At 38.0% G+C, this 20,913-nt stretch overlaps 1 protein-coding gene across 14 annotated transcripts in view; it reads left to right on the forward strand.

Annotated features, from left to right (window-relative positions):
• The window catches only part of BNC2 (basonuclin zinc finger protein 2), a 429,408-nt gene that overhangs the window by 84,727 nt on the left and 323,768 nt on the right, over positions 1–20,913 (forward strand). For 2 of the 14 annotated variants that reach the window (XM_073228466.1, XM_073228469.1), the window contains exon 1: positions 6,092–9,208. The exons of the other annotated variants lie outside the window; for them this stretch is intronic. The gene's annotated coding sequence lies outside the window, so the exon portion shown is untranslated. Of the gene's footprint in view, positions 1–6,091; positions 9,209–20,913 lie in introns of those variants that run through there. 14 annotated transcript variants of the gene reach the window in all.

Genomic DNA, 20,913 nt, shown 5'->3' on the forward strand with positions numbered 1-20,913 from the left:
TGTACTATCTCAGGTTAAGTTATTCCTTTATATTGGTTAACATATCTTTCCATTTTGCAATTGATTCTTATGATTAAATTCATTAATTTGTTTCCATTATATTTTCCATCACCTCGTCTCAAATTTGGGATTATTAAATATTTAACCTCATTCGTTATTCTAAAAAAGAGTGCTTGCTTCTAAATAAAAGAATCAGTGAAGTGGTTTGTATTGTGTAGTTCAAAAGACATATCTTTACAATAATTGCCTGTTGCCCTAAACTGGCATATTCCTGAGGTTATTTGTAACCTTGGACTGGTTTTCATCCTTTTGGATCTGGGTTTTGGCTCATAGCCCATTGATTATATCCTTAAGGAACATTAACCATTTTAAATAATTTTAATTTAGTGCTAAGTAAATCATATTGTATATTCTAAAGCCATAGTTATTAAACATGAGCATGCATCTGAACCACTTGGAGTTCTTGTTTAATCCCAGACTTCTGGGCCTTACCCCCAGGCTCTCTGACTCAGTACATCTTGAAAAAGGCCTGAGAATTTGCATTTCTATCAGTCCCTTGGTGCTGCTATTGCTGGTCCCGAAACCATGCTTCGAACATCAAAATCACTTTTGAATTATCCGTGCTCTTTGTAATTATCTATATTCTTTATCTCTTTATACTAGTGCACATTACAGATAAAGCTGATGATATGTTAGTAGAGTTGTCATTTGTTTAAAAAACAAAAAAAATGCTTATTGGCAAAATACAGAAAGATTGATGGATACAGAGTTATAGCCTGATGATGTGAGGAGTCCGAGTTTAGGGTCCTGGGTGGTTTAGTCCAAAACAAGATTCCTTAAATTTCTTACAGTCTTTGTTTTCTTGCAGAAAAAATGTAATTGACATCATATCTCTCCTGTCCCTCCACCTCCTAAATCTGCAGGTAGACCTCAGTGTGTTAAACAGTTCACAGTGTCAAACATCTCAATTAAGAAATGCCTATGTGTGTTTTAATAAATGTTCAAAGTAGTTTTAATAGAGGCACTATCATGAGGTCTTATCATGGTAGGGATTTAGAACTTGGATGAGGAAAATATCTTGAAATCATAGATATTTCAAAGACTCTGGAAATCAGAGCTATAGGACAGGTGGTGGTCTGTGGTGGTGGTCTGTATGTCCAGGTCTGCAAGAACACAGAGTTGACCCAGAAGAAAGGATGTGAGAGAAATTTTAAAATAGTGGTATTGAAACTCTCATTGGATATGTTGGTTCATTGGATCCAGGTTCAGTTTGGATTCTCTGATACCTTATCAGATATAACTAGTATTTGTTACACTTACTAGCATACTGGCAATTGGGATCTTTGGGTTTAAAGTTCCTTCTACCTGACAGTTGAGATCTGGGAGATGTATAAAACCCTTTGCAGCTGGCTCGCAGGCACATTATTTGTATTTGAATAGAAAGGATACACTATTAGGAAAAGTACAAGAGAAAAGGGTTTTTATAGAGGATCACATGGCATGTAGGTGTATGAATGGCACAGAGGTGTGTGAAAGGTGAAGCTACAGTAACACTTGGCAGCTGGTAAGAACATAGTACAGAGTAAGATGAACAGGAAGTTTCCTCTAAGCACATCAGCCTCTTATGTTTAGACTCTATTAAAACATCATTGCTTTAGCCAGAGATGCTTCAGTTATATTGTAGAGACATGTCCCTTGTTCTCTGTGAGTTGTAATTTAAAATTTTTTCATAAAGCCTTTTTGGCCATTCTTTTACTATCATTATTGTGTTCTCCCTCACCCTTTTTTTGGTGGCATACCATGTGTGGTCTTTTCTTCTTAAAAATTAGGAGAGTAATCTCAGCAATGTAAGAAACCTTCTGACACAGAAAACATTTGCCCAAAGTGTACCCATGTGAGCAATGGGCTGGGCATATACTAAAAAAAGGAGTAAAAAAGGCTTTTTGTTGAGAGTGACAGGCATACAGGACAAGCAAAATTGAACTTAAATCCTTTCATTGATATTGGAAAGTCATAAGTCTTCATGTGACACTGCCACATTCAACTCACTGTGATCTGGAGCACTGTGGCCTGTACTGTAGCCTGTAGCCTGTGTGTGTGTGTGTGTGTGTGTGTGTGTGTGTGTGTGTGTGTGTGTGTGTGCGCGCGCGCACACAGTGTAAACATTTTATGAACTGCAGTGTCTGATCCATCCGTCTGTCTGGGCAAGGATGTCCCTTGATAGTAAAAAGAACTGCAATCAGGACAGAATTGGTCAATGCGGCATGTCTAATGGTGAGAAGATATTTGAAGGACTCGATATAGACACAATAGTCTCTCTAAATAGCCTCTTTGCACCCGGAGTCTTATTGCAAACAGGTTCATTAAGGAGAGACATTCTGACACACAGCATCACAGTAATGAAAGTAGCTCTGTTTTTCTAATATTGTATCTTGCCACTTCAGTTATGCTGCTAGTACAAGATTTCCCTTGTGTTGTTGTATATTTCTCCAGAAAAAGAATCAGTCTTCATAGAATATACAATTATTTTGTACAGGAATGTATAACTCATACCTAAGATCCAGTACTCCCTGTTTATATGCACTAGTGCAAAAATAATTGGCAAACACATCTTCCAGACCAAAAGATTCCAGCACCTTCAATTTATTGGGCTAGAAGATGTTGAACCAGAGTTATAATAAACTTTAAAAAAAATGTGTAATGTTCAAAATGGATTTGTGATCAATCATAAAAGAAAAAAATATTAGTACAGTTTCCCATGAGGTATAATTTTTTTCCTAGTGTTTTAGGCAACTCCAGTAGAGTATCTGTTCAAAGAGGGTAAAAATGCAAAAGGTTTTCATCCACCGAGCTTTGCATATAACTACTATATGATGACTTAAGCTATTGGGGTTTCTGCCTGTTAATGTACAGCATGAACATTATGAACATGGAAAAAAAGGTTATATTGGTTTAAAAGTAGATATGGAAAATTTAATGTGCTCAATAGGGAACAATGGCATATTAAAAAAAAACACTCATGACACAGATCTAATAATTCACTTGCCCCTGTAGGAGAAGGGTATCAGCTCTGATACTGGCTCATAGTTTATTTTTATATACACCTCTGGTCCCTGCAGTATACCCAGTATGTGGGTTCCAGAGAAAAGAAAGAAAATAATCTGTAGGGAAATCAGACTGGAAACCTTTCATTAAATACATTGTACTCTGTATTGTGTCATTCACAGAATCTTTCAAGAAATAAAGAAAGGAAAAACCTGTTATCAGTCTGCATGTGTGAAATATTGTATTTGAATACTATCATTTGTTTTAAGATTAAGGCTGAGTCTGCAGACATATTAGTTATTATTCACTTACATCTGGTAGATAATGCAACAGGGATTTAAAGATTCTTTTTCTATTTCTAGTCCCCACCTTCCTCTGGCCCCCAAAACAATGTCAAAGATACTACTTTAACTTAAAAACTATGCTGATAAAATATTTTGTTGGACATGTTGCCTCTTTATAGAAGATTGGGGTGGTGAGGGTAATAAAATCAGCCATGAAATTTTTGCTGGAGTTTGTAATTTAGTAAAAGATGCATTTCTTGGGAAAATTGGAGAAAGTGTTAAATATATTCTTTCGTGAGGAAAAAAACACACACTAGGGGTGTAACTGAATAGTGACACCTTTGTCAAGTTGAATGTCCTTTGGAGTGAGCCATTTGTCTTGTCATTATTGTGCATGTATTGCTGTTGGTGGGCCTTTAAAATCTGTAAACGTCCAATCTTTTTAGCTGACTGTTCATGCAGGATATGCTAGGCAAGCCAACTGTGACACATATTCTGCCTATACTTGTAGCTGTCTCTTGGACATATTTGAACACACACCTTAAACCTGGTGTGCCATATAACAGTATTTAATGAACTTCCAGAATAGCAGGTATTAAGAGTTAGGTTTTGATGTCAGATATCTGGGAGCACATTGTCCTACACAGTCTGATGAAAGATTTATTATTTCTAAAGTAGCCTATGTTGAAAACCTTGTTTTAAGAAACAGAGTGTTATAAGCCCATCATTCTCTTGAAATTGATAGCTTTTTTCACACCTGTTAGACTCATTGCCACCTCTTGGGCTGAGGACAGATAGAGCACCACTTAAGATTTCAAGTTGCTAGTAAAAATAAATAAATAACTTTTTTTAATGAATTGGGGGTAGGTCTTTGGAAAAGTAGGGATGTGCTCTTAAGTGCAGAACTTCTCCTGTGAAATAGCCCCTGGGAGATTGGTTATCATAGTCATTGTGGATAACATCCTAATTTAGAGGCAGTTGCTCCTGTATTCATGTGAATCATTTTGGTGCTGTTCCTCTGCTCCAAGTACCTGTCAGTTTAGTTCTTAAGCTGCAGACCAAATTTAGAGTTGCTTATGTCATTTAATATGTTGGATTTGAAAGTACTTTCTGACTGTCAGTGGCCCATTGGATCATTAAGAAATTGTCTCTCTATTTTTCAAGGTTGGGTAAGGTTTGGGGAGAGATTTCTTATTACCACTTTTTTTGTTTAAAGCTGAAGAGTACAACCAGTCCATCTGTATGGTTATTTAGGATTAGCCCTGATCTTAAAGTGACAATGGCTGGGCATCCACTGTCAAGTCTCCTCTATCTCCACATGACCAATCTCTCACATTCTGAGATCTGGACTCACCTCGTAGATGAGCAGTGAGCCATGGTACTGTGCTAGGTACCTCTGCTGTCAAAGTACTTTGGAAAGAAATGAGCTGTTTTGACCCATGACTGCTGGGCTTAACATTCACTTGGGGCCAAGCAACCCTTGGGCTGCACACATGCAGCACTTTGTAGCCCCTCCTTCCTGGGGTCTGTGTAGGTTTCCTAAGGTCCCATTTCTCTGCATTCCAATAGGGTTCCAGACTCAGGATGGGTGTTTATCCCAGAGCACTTCCTTAGAGCCTGGGAACAGCCTGTAGACTGGTCTACACTTTGCAGCACTAAGGTTTTTTCAGGATCACAAACAAGCTTCAATGGCAATGAGGCTCCATCCAAGTTTATACAGTAAGACATAGCAGATTTTTGTTAGCTGAGTTCTTCCTGTGAGCCAGACCTTCTGCTAGGTACTTTTAGTCTTCACATGAAGGCTGAGATGGAGGTGGCTTTTCCCCTTTTTTGGAGGTGAGGAAACTCTGTCACTAGTAAGAGGCAGTGTTGGGATTTTCAGATCTAAGCCTGATCATATATCAAGTCTGTGTACTTTATAATTATTTGACAAATTCCTGTAGGGGGGCTTGCTGAACTCCTCTCTCTGTTCCCTTGATTTTCATGCCTATAATGACTCCTTTCCTGTCCTTTGGGGCCAGTCACCTACTAGCCAGGTGACCCTGTTAGTCCATTCCTTGAGTGAGCTGCATTTCCCCTACAGTAGAATAAGGGAGAATGATAGATAACTCCTATTTAACCTGGTTTCAGGGATAATGTTTCTGAAAACACATGTTATGTATTGGACGTCTTCTGTATACCAGGCTCTGTGCTGGCACCTCGATAGGTGCAGATGTGGTTCCTGCCCTCATGAAGCTGCAGACGTGCTGACATGTCAAGATATGGAAATAAAAATTTAACAGTGTTACTTAGTTACGTGCTGCATGTCTAAACCATATTTAGATGTTAAACTGAGTTTGAGTTGAAGTCATAATCTGAACAGTTACTAAACTGACCCTGGGTCCTAATGGTACTGCTTAAAGAAAGCCCCGTGCTCTTTTGGGTATCACCTGGATGCAAAGCTTTTTACATAAATTCTCTACTATTGTTGGCATATCAGGTTCCTTTTAGGTCAAAGATCTGGCATTTCTGCCTTCTCCCTTTTTCTTGGCTTCCTTCCCCTCTCATTCTCTCCTAACCTTCAGTGTCTGCTTGTGCCCCTTTTTCTTAGTCCTTCACCTTTACCTGTTCTGCTTTCTACCCTTCCTCTGAGCACACTTTAAATTTAACCCTCCTACAGATCCTAGCTCACTCTTACATCCAGTTCTATCCCTCATTTGATAAATGTTCTTTTAGGACACTAATCCAGATTTTACATTTATTTTTGTGTAGGCAATCTGCCTGTTTCTCCAAGTAGACAGAAAGTTCCCTGAGAGTTGGGACCACTTCTCTCCCTCTCTAGTACCCACCCTAGGCACAAGTCTGTTTCCAAATATTGAATTAAATTGGATTTTTTCCCCTCGTTTTCTCTGGAATAGCTCGTCCTCTTTCACCTTTAATGTTTCATTTATTCTACCTACGTGTCCAATTGGCCTGTTGAACCAAACACTAAACACATTTCCCCAACTCTGCATTTCCTGCTTTTTTTCTAATTCATAATAAGTGTCTCCATTGTCTTCCTCATAACCCAGTCAGCCTCAGTTGCCCCCAAGCATTCCCAAAGTCCCCCATCAGCCATCATCTTCTGGGTAGGAAGATCTCTTTAGGGAAAGATTCCCTGGTATCTCTCATTACTCCACACCGTCACTGCCCCTACTTGGTGTGAGTATAACCAATGTCCTTGACTAAATCACTATCTAGTCTTGTCACCTCTTTCCCTGAACCTAGTAGTCCTTCTAAAACAAAGATCTAATCATGTCAGATCTTAAAAGCCTTTGATAGCTGTTCAAGTATTTACTAGTTAAATGATACTGTATCTGGGATTTATTTTAAAAGTATCCAGTGGAGGAGGGAGGGAGATAAAGAGGATTAGGGAGACTGTTGATGAAATAAGACTACCCATGTGCTGATAATTGGGGAAGTTGGTGGTGCAGATCACAAGGGCTTATTTTTACTACCTAACATTTGTGTATGTTTGAAAACTTCTATAGTAGAATTAAAAAATAAAACACAGCCAACTTTGGCTGTACACTATGTAGATAATATCTGAGCTTCTTGGCAGAGCATGCGTCGTGCTCAGACTCCCTTCCCAGTCTCTTGTTTGGCCTCTGATCTCTCAGCTCTCTAGGCTGACTTTCTACTCTGCTTCCTTCCTTGCCCTGAGCATTGATCTGAAAGCCTCCGTTCTGCAGATAGATCCTCTATGGCCCACTTGGCTAGCCTGAGGAGGTCTTCTCTCCTTTTGGCTCCCATATCCCTTTGATGGACCTATTTTAGAACCCATCATACTATTTGGTCCCTACTTTGACGACTTCCCAAACCCAGAAGGTTCTTACTCCCACACCTCCAATTTCAGTTCCGCTAATGCTCATTGTGTGCCTTTTGAGTGTCAGTCACTTCATGAGTGTTTGAGATTTTAAATAGAATAGTTACTTTTCAGCCTGTAATGAGTGATCCACCACCCAGTGTTTTGGGTGGACCTTGGCAGTGAATTCTGTCCCTCCTCTTCACCCCCAAGGTCATCCCAGACTCTTCAGGGAATGAAATATGTATTATTGAGAGATGTGTAGGTAAACTGTGCTGTATGAATATAAGATAGCCCAATATTCATTAGCATGTCAAAATTCTTCATCCAGCTTTTGTGTCCTTAATGGTGACTTTTAAAATTGTCAGGCTCTACATTTACACTTAGGTCTTCCTCCCCCCTTCCAGTCCATCCCATTAAACCAGGTGAGAGAGTTGTTTTTGCCACCCGTGGTTTCTGGGAGGACAGCCTGCAGCCAGCCTTCTGCTGGAGCCCATCGTAAAGTCCCTACGCCAGGCTCTAAGGTGAACAGAAGCTCACAACCTCTAAGTCCTTCATTTGTTTTTGGTCACTTGATTATTCCAAACTCCTATAGGATTCTTGAGCCCAAAGGTAAATGTAGAAAATGTTTAAAAGATTTGAGAAATGAACTAATTTTTGTGGCCTGGAGAAGTGAAGACCAAGGTATGAGTTAATTGCTGTTTCCAAAACACATGAAATAATTTTACACGGAAGGTGGTGCCAGCTGTTAGCCATTTGAGTGAAAACAAACAAAAGGACTTAGGTTGTAGCTGGAGGGATTTTAGTTAGGTAGAAATTTCTCATTCAGTGGTTCTGGGTGGGAACTGGGTTCCCTTCCCAGTGGATTGTTGATTTAGGTCCAGATTGAGGGCAGTAGGGTGGATTTGAGGAATTTAAGCATCCTGAAAATGAGGCTTCCTGATTAAAAAAACAGCATCTGTGATTGCCCTCCGTGCTCAGAGCCACAGAATTGAGGATTCCCCTCATTCCTCCCACCTTCCCCCAAGTTGAAAGAAATTAACCTCAATTAAAGAAAATAGTGATGGATGGCTGTAGAGATAAATATGATATATCACACAGGAAAAACTACATTAAAAGAACATTAAACTTAGGACAGAAAGCACTAAAAATGAAAAAACTCACACTTAAGGTTGAAAAGTGATACTGTTTACATCGCTGCTAATATGTAGACCTAATAGGACACATTAGAAAATAACGAGTATGTCCTATTACGCTCAGAAGTAAGTTTTTTGACTTGATTCACTCATCTTAATATACAGTTTCATTGCCCAGCTTTAATTAAAGCATCATCCATGAATGATTATAGCCCATGGAAAAAAACCTGTTATTTTTACTACGAGAGTGTTGGTGTTAAATATTAAGTTTTGGAGCAAGCCAGGTGGTGTTTCTGTGACTCTGTGCACTTCAGTACCTGAGCATATTTCAGCTTTCTAAAGTCAAGAATTTCATTTGAAAGACACTGTTGTTTTTTTTACTTACATGTTCATAGCAACTTAATAGTAGTTTTAATAATGTTGAGTAATATCTTTTTTTTGTATGTATTGAAACCAAAATTTACCTTTTATCCCTTCATTCCAGGGGTGAGTTTTTGCTGCTCAAGAATAGACCTAAAATTTCATACGTGTATTTTAAGCAAATCCCTGCAGTGTAAGGGTCAGAATCAAATCCAATCACATTTTTAATTTCTAAAATCACATGATTTCATAGGTTTTACTAGAAAACTTCCTTTACTTAAAGTTTTTACCTAATAAGTTTTATCTGTTTACTGTGTGGTTTTGTGTATATGTTTGTGTGCATTCACCATATCGGGGACAAAAATTGCCCAGATGGGCCTGGAGTAGCATGGTTTCAAGGTAGACTATAACTAGAGTAAACATTTATATACAGTAGAGCTTGCATAGTACAAAAGTTAATCCATGGTTTCTTCATCCTTTCTCTGACTCCAAAGGATTGCTACCTTTCCCTAAACTAAGAGCCAAGAAGAAACAGATGACTTTCCAAAAATCATGCCACAGTAAGTTTCTTACACTTCCTGAAGAGGATGGATCTCCCCCACTCCCGTCCCCTCTTCTTCCATTTTTAGAATTTTGAGTTCCTTCATTGACGAAAAGCTTATTAGTGGAAGTAGACAGTGAAAATTAACTTACCTCTTAAATGACTAAGCAATGAAGAACAAACTGAATTTAGCAAATTTAGATACCTAACCTTAAGATTTTATTTTTAAAGCAGAAGGAGATTTTTCTTACTATTTAAAATGTGTAATAATATGCAGGTAATTAAAATCACACCAACTTGTGTAATTCTGCAATAATAAAATAGCAGTTGGGTTAAAAATGTTATATTAGTAATTTTATGGTAGGAAATATGAGCCACAATTATTATAGTTTTCTATTTTTGTTATATTAAAGGTTAATCTTATAAAAGGGCTGATGAAATTGCCATAACTGAAATTATCTTTAGCCTATAGAATTTATTGCATACTAACCCAGCTAATATTAATTTGGATACATGACGGGGAGCTACTCATGGTCTCTTGTCACACATTTTTAGGTTGAGTTACCTGCCAGATGAATGAGTATATGTTTCCAATGTTTTAGAAAGTTCAGGGGGCTAAAAATTCAGAGAGAGAGTTAAAAATAAAAATGAAACTGAGGTTACCTTTTCTTCTGGTGGCTACTTCAGGACACCATGCCCGGTCTCTGTTTCTTAGTACAGAAAATAGAATCTGTAAGCCTGTTTGGAGTTTTAAATACAATAATATAAATGCAGTGCATCACTATAAGTATGCAAAGATGTTTTGAAACAGGGAATTGTATGGAAGCAATTACTGGCAGTAAGTGAGCTACACACCCCAAGAATGGGTTGGGGCCAAAAAATTGCAGGTTTGTAAACAGAATTAATTAAGTGTGGGTGGGAAAGAGAGCAAGGTTAACTTTTATTAGGAACCAATCCCACCTCGTATTTTAATTCTGATCACATACTTGGGTAACCCAAATAAATAAGTAATAAAAAGAGTTCATATTAGGATTAGTTAATTTTTTTCCTTTGGTATGGTCTTCCAGTGGGGATGATTAATTTTTATAGTAGGAGAACATGATGTACGTAAATAGGAACATAACCAAATGCATGTATAGCTCTGCGTTTTCAAACTTTAGGCCTTGTTATGGTTAAAAATGTTGTTCCCACCCTTTGAGACATGAAACTTGAGCATTCTTTAGCTGGGTGTGTTGTGCTCATCTTCAACAGATTTAATGGGATGTAGGAAGGTTAGATTTTACCATCTGGAAGTAACAGGCTCTGCACTTTCCTCCCACTCACCGCTAGCTTGGAGAAGACCCTGCTGATAGGTGTCTCTCCTTTCTGGTCCCTTCAGTGTGTACTTTTTGTTTACTGTTTAATGTCACATGAAATCTCCCTATCTCAAGGTGATTTTGCATTGTAATATGGGGGATCTTAAAAATCAAAGGGAAGAAAATTGCTTATTATGAAAATGAGCTTGTCTACCAACAGATTCTTTGGAGCGTTTGGCCTTCATTGACATCAAATTTAAGCAGATCTGTTTTCTCAAGCCAATGTCACATAACTCCCAAGCTAGAGAGCTGTTTTGGGTTGGACTGCAGGTTGAGTGAGGAGCCATTTAAGCAGCACTGGGACTAGCAGCCTCTTAACTGTTATCAGAACACTCTATTGATGAATGAGGACTTGGTCAAGTTACTTAACCTTTCTTCCTTGATTTTCTATTATGTAGACTGGAAATGATAATATCTGTCTTTGATCTCATAGGGGATGCTTCAATCCATTAAAGTCATTAAAGCACTTTAAGTAAGGTAGAAGACACTAGATGCAAGGCATCTTCATTTCATCATTACTGTTATTTTATTGCAGTGCTACATACAAAGGGGAGCCTTTCTTAAAGCAAAATAGTTAAGTCTCAGGATGAGCTCTCTGGACTCTGTAGTTGGCAGGGCACATTAGGAGGTCAAGTTACCTATCTCCCCACTCTTGAGGCCAGACTGTCCCTCCCTGCCACTGTTAGTTTGTGAGCAGAATGCAAAACAAAAGCAAGAATACAAAACTGAAAAAGAAAATTGAGACAAATGGGCTATGGCCATGGTCTACCTCCTATTTTCCTGGGAGGTGCCTTTGGTGTTGAGCTTCCTAATGTGGGACTGCTGGTACCTGTCCTAATGCTCTTGTCTCCCCTTCCTGTGGGATGCATACTCAGACTGTGGACTGTGGGCTTTGATTCATCCCCACTTAAATTCTAATTTTCTTTGTTATTTTGAAAAACCATTTCTCTACAAAAGAGAAAAAAGTTTGAGGGAAGTGTAGGTAAAGATCTTTGCATGTCTTTGGATAATGTTCAGAGGCATTTTGTGCAAATGATTATGTTTGCTAGTTCAGCTGTTCCTGGCATTTTGTCTCGAATACTTCCTCCTTCACACCTCATACAGTATTCCAGGAGATGCACTTCTATATGGCCTTGGATGGCACCAACTTGATAATATCCATGAGAAAATAGAAGGTCAGTCCTCACCTCCCAGAGTAGAGACCTTGCTTCCTGGAGTACAGGTTCTTTGGAGCTCAGGGGTCTCACTTGTCTAAAATAACCTACCCTTCTTATATCTTACCTTTCTGAAACTAATGAGTGTGATTACATTGATTCTTCTTGGTTAAGAGAGTTTGCTAGTTTCTTCCTAGTGTTCATTGTTAATAGTTGATGCTCTGAGTACCCTGATATATTTTACTTTTACTACCTTATTTCTGGACTGATGGTTCTTATACATCATCCACATATAACTTGGTGGCACTTCCAGTTTGGTCAGCTACAAAGTACTCATTCCTCAAACAGTGCTTTGTAGTTAGAGGAAGTGCAAGAGAGTTAGGTTTCATGGTCTGAAATACTGTTCATCAGAAATGCTATGTGGAGAAACCTGCAGAAACCACTGTAAGTACTGAAGAATTACAAAGCCCTCAAAAAAATTTGAATTGATCAAAACTTTAATTCATTATTTGTTATTTGGTTTTATAACTTTTCCTAAGTTACAATCCTAAATTACAAATATGCTGCTTTTTAATACAAGTAGAATGATAAACTTTTCCAACTCTCCCCTGTTCCCCAAGGATTAGGGTCTAACAATGGATTTTCTAGTATTGATTTGTTTGTTTGGGAAGTCTTAGGTGAGATAATAATTTTGTATTTAAAGAATCACTGTTTTGAAGGGAGGGAGGAAGAATGCAAGTACATGAAATAGGGATTATTTGGAAATTGAAAAATCAGGGACATACGGCTGTAGAGATATAATAACTAGCTTTCAGAATTAAGAGTAATACAAGTGAAATTACCTCTTAAATTGCAGCTAGCTATTGCTACCTCTGTGCCCACATTTTTTTTTCTTGTTTTCTTTTTATACCAACATGGGAAGATTCTTAAGTATGGATCAGGGCTAACAAAACTTTTTTGTTCAATGTTATCTACTTTGTTTTGAAGAGATGATGATGCAGGACCTATTAGCTTTTTTTTTCCCCGTTTGTCTTCTCCTCCCCAAATTTCATGTCAACAATTGAATTCTCTATTAGAGACCAAACAACTTAATTTGCCATGCTACCTTCTCTTTTCTGGTTAGATACACCTCCTGGGGAGTTCACAAACGATTTGAATGGACTATTGGGATTTTTATGTTTACTGAGCGGTCAGACGGCATCATCCTTGGAGGTGCCCCAGAACCAGTGAGACTGTGGAAGTAGATGGGCATAAAGCAGAGAGTTATCTGAGATTCCCTAGTATCCATATTCATATAGTTGATAGCCAGGTTTGGGTTTATCCTGGGTTGGACTGTCTCTCAACCTTTTTTCTACTATCAGAGCCTGAGGAGCCCTTTTTAGACATTTTATCCTAATCCTTGCCCCATCTCCCCTATTAATCTGAAAGAATAAGATTTTGTTGGGTAGCATCGAGTTTTGAAGGAGCACAAACTGTTGTAATATCTAAAAATATTGTTCCCTTATTGGGAATATGTGGTTCAGAACCAAAATTAGACAGACAATTTTTCCAGCTTTATTGAGATATAATTGACATAGAATGTATATAATTTTAAGGTGTACAGTGTGATAATTTTATGCACACAGTAACATCAGTTAAGACCTCTGTCACCTCACTTAATTACGTTCTCTTGGTAGAGGGATATACACATTAGTCAACAGCTTGTCTATTTAGAGTCTAGCCAATAGTGAGTACATTTTCGTAAAGGTGAGTACAGCTATAGTGCTTTGGTTATTAGTAGTCACCTTGGAGGTTACACTGAATTTGTCTTTTCGACGTTAGTTTTAATATAAAGATGAGTACTTGGTGATATGCTTAGACAGGCTTTGTTAGGATAATCTCCTATCTTGCCTTCCCCCATGAAATAGCATTACAAACTTTTGTTACAAAAATAACAAATTCTCATTACAAATAAAATTCAGAAAATACTTACGTTAAAATTTTCAGTTTCCAAAAAGCCATTCTATGACATTTATGTACTTGTAGCTTTAAATGTGATTATAGACTGCTTTTGCAGATTTAAAATAGGTAACAAAACTGCATTATGTTTAAATGGCATGGTTAAGAATGGTGGTTCTCTTGATTTGTTAAGCTGTGTTTAGTATTTCTTTTCTTCCTATATATTGTGAGAGAAATGAACACTGATTCACATTGATTTTGGTAATTACTTTTCAGCTTGAAGTCCTACATTCTATTAAAATGATGAGATTTCAGAGTAGAAAAAATACAGAAAAAAATTATTGGATGGTTATGTCCCTAAAATCTTAAAAATAAGTATACCTTTCCATTAACATCCTTTATACATCTATACAGAAAACATACTGCCCGTGCAACCAAAGTGTCCATCAATAGATGAATGGATTAAGAACATACTATGTAATGGAATACTATTCAGCCATTAAAAAAAAATCCTGCCATTTGCAACAACATGGATGGACCTAAGGGTATCATGCTAAGTGAAATACGGCAGGAAGAGTGCCTTGCCAATGGGTTTCAGCCCCAGGCAAGTTCACTATGGATTCAGTGTGGCCAAAGAAATGACAGTGAAATGTTCTTGGGGTGAAAGGGTTATACCCAACTTTATTTCCACAGTGGCAGGCCAATCACTAAAATCCTGTTCACTCAGAGTGAGTCTGCATGCAGCAAGCCAGTCTCTGCCTCTGGGCCTCTCTGCCTGCACAGTCGTCCTCTGAGCCTCTGTCCTCAGTGGTGTTACCACTCCAGCCTCTGCTCTGCTCTGCTCTGCTCTCCTCTCCTGCAGCCTTGCAGCCATGCCACGGTTTTGCCCACACACCACTGGGCAGAGCTCTTTATATGAGTCAGTAGCAGTGTATTGCCCACACATGTGTAGTGAGCTAGCCAACCAGGGCCAGGTGAGAATCCTGGCCACAGGAACTCTCATTTTATCCACAGAGAAAAAAGACAAATACCTTGTGGTTTCACTTATTTGTGGAATATAAAAACAAAATGAACAAAATAGCAGTAGTCTCTTCATAGACACTGAGAAGGGACTGGAGGTTACTTCACAGACACTGAGAAGGGGAGGGGTTGGGGTGGATGGGTGGGGAGGATGAGAGGGATAAAGGGGCAAAAAAATTCTCAATCATAGTGTAAGTTGGTCAGGGGGTTGGTAGTACAGCATGAAGAATATAGCCAATGATTCTGTAACATCTTTCTGTGTTGACAGAAAGTAACTGCATTAGGGCAGGTGAGGATTTAATAATGTGGCTAATTGTTGAACCACTGTGTTGTGTACTTGAAACCTATATAAGATCATATATCAACTGTACTTGAATTAAAAAAAAAAAAGATACTGCCCTGAATAAAACAAGCTTCAAGTGTGGTATGGATGTCTCCTCTCTGACAAAACCATACCAAACCAGTTCATAACAAAGTTATGAAACTTTGATAAGATTATGTAAAAAGTAATTAACTAAGTCTCAATTCCAGCTGCTAAAGTATTTGCATGAAAATCACATCTTTCTTATTGAAGTGTGAGATTATAGCCAGCTGTTGCAGTGGTAACCTGTAATCCATTTCTCTACATTGCTTTTGGTGAGAACTGAAAACTTAAAGTTAAGTCTTTAACTGATATAGTTTCCTGGAATTTTCACTGGTAAAATCAGAAAAAATTCCCTCAGAAATCTGTGTTTATACAAAACATACACTTTGACCTTGGAATACTTTTTGTGAAAGATAAGTTAAATAGTAATTTTGAAAAGTTTTATTTAATTGTTACATCTGTGAGTCTAAGTAAAACCAATAGATTCTTCAAATATTTTGATTGTGTCAATAAGCTTAATTGATATATTATGCCTTAGCTACATACTACATTAGTAGATTTCACATACTAGGCAATTAGAAATGCTGTTAATTCCCAAGTGGGAATACTGACCTGAGAATTTTGCATACCTTTTGTGCAAAATAATGGCAGAATAATACCACCCGCAACCTTGTCTAAATCTTAAGACCTTGTGAATGTTACTTTTCATAGTAAAAGGAACTCTGCAGTTGCAATTAGATTAAGACCTTGTGATGGGGGAGAACATCCTGGATTTATCCAGGTGACCCAGTCTAATCATTCCAATTTTAAAAGAACCTTTTCCAGCTATTTTCTCTAAGACACCTGATTTTGGAAGAATCATCAGAGATACATTGCTGGCTTTGAAGATGGAGCAAGGTGGCCTCCCAGGGCCAAGGACAGGAGGTGGCTAGTCAAGTTCCCCTAGAGCCCCTGAGAGGAGTGCAACCCTGCCAGCACCTTGATTTTAGCCCAGTGAGACCTGTGTTGGACTTATGACCAGCAGAACTGTAAGATAATAAAGTTTGTTGTTTTAAGTCACTAAAGTAGTGGTAATTTATTACCGCTACCATAGAAAACTAATACTCCACCATAGAAAACTAATACTCCTTGCTTTATATTTGTAATTTGTTGAATAAAATTATTTCTGAAACTGAAAACTATGAAGGAACAAAAGCTGTTTGATAACATGTAAAATACTTAGTAATTTATAAACTCCCTTATAAATGGATTGGTACAACTCATTTTGCTCTTAAATAACAGAATGAATGTAGTATGGTTTTGCAATTGATTTTTTACCCCCAGTGCTGCCATTATACCAGGAACATTAAATAGGCATTTAGTAAATGTTGAAAAAAGGAGTAAAGCTATGTATGTTCAAAATTTGCATTAGTTGTTAACAGTGGAAGTTTGAGAGAAGCACTTGAAGAAAACTAGGAACATGACTACTGTGTCAGGTCTAAAGAAGTGTCTCCAAGATTTTGACAAATATATCTCCCATTTGTATCCTGTTTGGCATTTTTCAAGGAATTGCTCAAGGGCTTATTGGAGGCTAACCTCAGGATGCAACTGAGTTCATTTCTGTCTTGATTAGCCAGGCACTAGAAGTAGTCAAAAGCAGTACTGATGGAAAGTCTTGATCTTTCAGATACAGGTTCCTCTTTAATTGGTTGCAAAATGAAAAGCTTGAGATACTATACCATGCAGCGAGAAATTTAAGATCACTGTAAATATGAATAGTAAAAAAGATAAACCTACATACTTCAGTATCACTTTTAAGCTGCTTCTCTACTTTGACTGGCTAGTGAGTTAGGACATTCAATTGGAAGTATTTATTGAGCCTGTACAAGGCACTGGAGATAAACTTGCAGAGAGCTCTGACAAAGTGCCTATTGACTCAGGGAAGATAGAAATTAAGTACTTAGAAATGCTGAGAAGAAGTACAGGGTGCTGTAAGAGTAGATAATAACCTACTCTACTCTAGGAAAAGAAACCATCTCTGAAGGCATTTCTGAAGGTTCAGGGAAGGAGAAAGGAAAAGAGCTTAATAAAAGCAATGAAAGAATGGCTGGACCACAGAGAAAATTTGGGATCATCATGAAGGGTCAAAAGATAAAGCTGGTTAGGTTGGCAGAGGTCAAACCTTGTAGGTTCCTCTTAAAGGGTTTTGGAAAAAATCAGCTCTAATTGAGAGAATGGATTGGATAGGAGAAAAAGTGAATTCAAGAGAAGCTGACATCAGAGGCCTTTCAACTATCAAAAGATGGTAGTTGTACTGGCATGGTAGGCATGGCAATTGAGAGTAGATGGATACAGAGATAATTTAGGAGATAAATTAGAAGCTATTTGGAGATTGCATGCAGGTTGTCAGAGAGTCAGGGAGAGGTTGTTGGAGAAATAATCCTGCCAATGAAAGACACCTTCTTATCCATGTAAAGAGAGAGAAACCACAATTTATAATTGAGTAGGCATTGACAACCAGACATATAATTGAGAACGAGGCATTGACAGATTTACATGCATGTTATATAACATGAAAGTGGCTACAACATTGGGACAAAATCTCAGTTTATACATCAGAGCAAAACAGCTTATGTTAATATCTCATTTCCTTTAGAGACCAAGGATATTCTTCGTGATGCTTTTCTGTACATCTCATGAGACACACTTGAGCTGAGTTGAGGCTCGTTTTTACATATCGAGGTGATCTGGCATGTGACCTTGGAGATGCCTCTACTCTGTAAAAACTGGAGAGTGGCCTTAATTCCTAGAGTGATTTATCTTTTGTTCCAAAGTTGAGGGTTAGAACTGAGATTCACTGTATTTCCAAGGACACCCTTAAGAAAATGGGAGCAGATAAAATGGTCTTTTTGGCCTCTCTAAATAGAGAAAATTATTTTCGAAGTGCTCAGTGGCCAGTGTTGCCATTACTGAGGTGGGCAGTAAGAAAAGGAGCAAACTTGAGGAGACATACATTGACCCTTGTGGAGATGCCAAGTTTGAAGTCCTGTCAGACATTCCCCTGGAGATGACAAGTAGACAGTTGAAAGAATTTCTAGACAGAAGAGCCATCTAGGCTGAAGATGGGGATATGGAAGCCATCGGTGGTCAGTTGGTAACTGAAGCCCAAGAGTAGAATGGCTTGCCTACGGAGATAGGAGGTGGAATGAGGAAGAAAGGAAGTAAGTCATGTCTTTGGTTGTATAATCACAGAATTAACATAAGCAGATTACCCTAAATGTACTGAAGACATAGTCATAGCAATAGTCAACATTTTCATCTTTTGATTCCTTTTCATGATGTAGCTGAAAATTTAGGTCGCACACTTTTGTGAGCTAGGCTTCTGCTTTTTGCACACTATATTCTCTTCAGTCTCCTAGGTCTCTCCTGACTCCTTTCCCTACACCAGTGTGTGTTCTCCTCTCTCTCTGCTTGGGGCATTATGTCCTTTCATGCTGTCATTGTGTCCTTTTGTGTTGCCATAGTCTCTTTTTTTGAACTCTAGCTTATTTGGAAATACTTTTCAGTTGTTCCACATGTAACTATTAGATGTTTATTCTCGTTCATAGAGTTAGGTATCATTTTACTGGTTTGTTTATAAGGTCTGGAATGTGGCAGGTTTTGAGGCCATAGCACAGATGCTTTGCTCTCCAGTGAGGGTAGGCAAGACGTGGAGAATGGCCTTATGGGATGGAGAGAAATATCTTCTTGGGAGGAATATATGATTGTGGGGTCCAAGTGCTTCTTGGGTAGGTGCATTTGGTAATGACTTTAGTGAAGCATTCCCTGTACATTGAAAAACTGATTTGTATCTATAATTGACGGCAAATTGAAAAATGAGATCCAGGGGAAAAATGCCCTCTCATTCTTATTTATAAAAATATTTTGATCTAACTGAAATAGAGACCATTTTTGACATTTTTTATTGGATAGCTCATTTTGCAAGTTTTCTGAGTTGGAGCAACTTTTCCTCAATCACATACTGGTGAATCTTGTGCTTTTTGGAAAAAGGTGGAAGTTCCTTATTCAGAGACGTTTTTGCCACCTGAGGTTTGGCAAATAGAAAAACAGGTAGAGGTAGCATGCAGGGACATCTTTATATTTTATGGAGAGTAATGACTGTGAACTGAAATACAAGGACAAAGAGTGGGCAGTCATGACTTAGATTAGACAAAGATTTTACCAACTGGCAGTGTGACATATTCGGTAGACCGTTTTAAAAGGTTCTTAGATGTTAGTCTGTTGTGAAGTGGTGTTGGTTAATAATTTACCCTCCCAAAAGGCAAAGAAGCAACCCTGCCCTGTAAGCCAGCCCCTCTGGAGCTCATCCTGGCTGGAGCAGGGCGCCTCCGTGGCTGTGACACAACTACCGAGTGTCTGCACTTCGATGAATGGAGGCTTGGGAGAACTACGCGAGGCAGGGGTGCTGGGAGTGATTCACTTCGTGTGGTACCTGAAGTAGTGAATTATTGTAACTGTCCATCTGTTCCACTTCAAAAAGAATATAACTGTAGATTTTTAAAAAAAGTTTTAAAGTAGGGTGGAGTTCTCTATGGAGGAGAAGGTGGTGTTATGAAGCTTCAGAGAAGGGCATCTTGGGCTTGTTGATTGTTACCTGGAATATGTTTTTATTGTCTAGCAAAATATTGGGTGCAGCTGTATATGTAAGACCTCCCTGTGGCAGTGTGGACATTAATGTTGAAAACCTGAATCCATTACCCCTTGTCGTACAATCCATTTTGATACAGTGAACACAGTCCACTGCAGATTTAAGTACTATTTATGTGAATTTCATTTCCCTGTTTAGTCACCGTATCATATTGTGGTGTTAGCATGGTAAGTTTTGTAATTTGTTTTCCTGTGTGAAAAGTGCTTTTCTTCTACCGAATGTTCACTCTGCATACTTTTGTAAGTGAGGCATTATGTCATTACAAAGATTTACAGTTATTTAATAATGATTTATTGTAGTAATTTATTCTGGCAGCTGTGGCACATTTTCAGTGGAATTTGTAAATCAAATTTATACAGAAATTTACCAGGACATACATTTCAGGATTTAATAAAACATGCTAAAATCTTTTTGAAGTAGGTAGTTTTATGCTAACACATTTGGGATTAAGATTTACCTTAACAACCTTCATTAATGTTCAAATTCTGCTGTGTCTTTTCCATAACTATTGGAAGATGAATCTATGAAATCTTTTGAAATAAAATACACAGTTTCAGGTCATGTGTTCTTTGCTTCCAAACCATTAGTGACATGTTATAGTTGACCCGGGATGTTCAGATGATACTAACGGACATGGAAACATCCTGATACTAGACTCTGGACAATTCCATACGTTTTAATTACTATTAAAATGTGCATCTGTAATTATAACTGAGAGTGGACCTCTAGTAGGTTATGTTCATTTTAAAGCCTTAAGAGTCAAATTTTTCTGCATGTTTCTCACTGGCCACTAACCATGTGGAATACATTTAGCTTTGGCAGAGTTACCAGCCTGCTACAATTTTTTTACGGTACAATGTTATTTGTATTTGCAAGTTACTATATTTTCTTTTTCATTCTCATTTTTAAAAAGATTATTGAGATTTTGTTTTTTTGATGATATGTGTTTAGAAAAGGATAGAGCCTAGAAAAGAAGGAAAGTGCACAGATTCCTTTATAACTTGTATTTTTTTAATCTGGCAGTTTAGAGTCTGTCTTTGAAATGCGTGATTGCCAAGTTATTTGTAAAAATGACTTGTTCTCTAAGATGGTGAGCACTTTATTCTAAGATAAAACTACTAATTCATAGCTTCAGTCAGCTGGTTTTTTGTCTACAGCAGCATGAAACATCTCATTTGTCTTACTACTGTCTCCAAAATACATAGA

Source organism: Manis javanica, chromosome 2, assembly GCF_040802235.1.
Source record: "Manis javanica isolate MJ-LG chromosome 2, MJ_LKY, whole genome shotgun sequence".
Taxonomy (NCBI): domain Eukaryota; kingdom Metazoa; phylum Chordata; class Mammalia; order Pholidota; family Manidae; genus Manis; species Manis javanica.